Below are 1,708 nucleotides of genomic sequence, written 5' to 3' on the forward strand. Positions count from 1 at the left end.
CCAAATTGCTAGTCGTATGACCTATGACCTATAATACTACCCCTCTAGGTCATGGTTCTAGTACGTGGATCGCTAGCTTCCACGCGCTCCTGTCCGAAGCCGATTGCTTCGTTCCAGGTCAATCGTGACCGACCTCTGCCTCTCCTAGTGTTTTTGATACGCCTTATAATTCCATTTTGCACCGGTGCTTCAGGAGGCCTCTGTTGGAGACGTCCAAACCATCTCAAACAGTGTTGGATATGTAGATGGAAAATCACTTCATTCTAATTTAAAACCATATATTAGGGTTAAGGTTGAGGGCGTCTGCAATTTACCACCACTTTTGGGCAATAAAACAAATCAATTATAAAATATTCATAATTATTTAATATATTGTATATGAAGTTTAATTAAAAATGTAATTGGTCATTATTTTAAAGTTCTCAAAACACAAGCCATTATAATATCTTAACTTGTTTAATGAAATTAAATAGTTGAAATCTAAGTTTCAACATTTTAATTTAAGTAACATTTTTTTAAAAATATTAAATGATGTATATAAAATTGGACATAGATTGTAACATTTTTTTATCATGGACTTCCGTGGAGAGAGAGATGGGTCAAGTCCTATGTTTTTAAAATATCTTATATTTCCCATCCGTTAAATTAATCAGTTAATTGCTTTTAAAATTATTTGAACCAATAAATAATTATTTTTAAATTTTCTGTTTTATCACTACTTCGTCTCTCTCAAGTTTCAATCATTATACATAGTACATCAGACTAGATATATATCTATACAAAGAAGAACTAAGAAAAAAGTGGTATTTCAAAAAGTAATTTCAACATGTCACATTTAAAAAAAAAAAAAAAAAACTACGTATGGAGCTATATCATATGACAGTAATATCAATCCGTCCTGCAAAAAAAAAAATCTATTGGTAAAAATAAGAATAATTTCTAAATCTAAACAATAGAATCTCATAAATGGAAATTTCAAATAAAAAGTTCGGCTAATTAAATTGTAAATAAAAAATAAAAAGAGATTTATGGGTTAATTTGGTTTGACAACTAATAGTAAATATAGCAAATTTTAAATATGACAATTTTTTTACTTTGAACTGCGATATTCTCCAATAATGAAAATGGAATGGGCAAATATAAAATATTTTTGAGTTTTGGATAGAAATATATCTAATAATAAAGTTTTGAGGGTTATTCCTCCATTATCTCTTTAAAATATGTAACTTCATTTGTCATCTTGATGACGGAGCTATTATAAAATTAGAGAAGCATATTTACGAGAAATCCTAAATCAATGGAATGTCCCTAACTTGAGCTAATCTTAGAAGTCCAAAAAGAGACATGATCTAATCTTACATATTTTAGTCTTTCATTAAACAATGCAGAGACGCCAATCCCCTTCTCTTTCTCTGTCGCGCCGTCAACCTCTGAAAAGTCGAGCGTGTGAATACCTCTCAACAAGGTAGGTTCCTCTCTCTCTCTCTCTCTCTCTCTCTCTCTCTCTCTCTCACTCAATCTCCTCTGGTACACTGGTACAAACTTCAGCGAGCTGATTCTTTGTTTGAATCATCCACAGAAGCAGCGCCAGATCTTTCCTTACTGTGATAACCAAAAGAATAAATTGTAATTGTTTTGTCATTCTATCTTGTAATTCAGTCCCTAATTTCTATTGTCCGGGTTTGAATAAACACCAAAAAATTGGAAA

Source organism: Carex rostrata, unplaced genomic scaffold, assembly GCF_964058835.1.
Source record: "Carex rostrata unplaced genomic scaffold, lpCarRost1.2 SCAFFOLD_141, whole genome shotgun sequence".
Taxonomy (NCBI): domain Eukaryota; kingdom Viridiplantae; phylum Streptophyta; class Magnoliopsida; order Poales; family Cyperaceae; genus Carex; species Carex rostrata.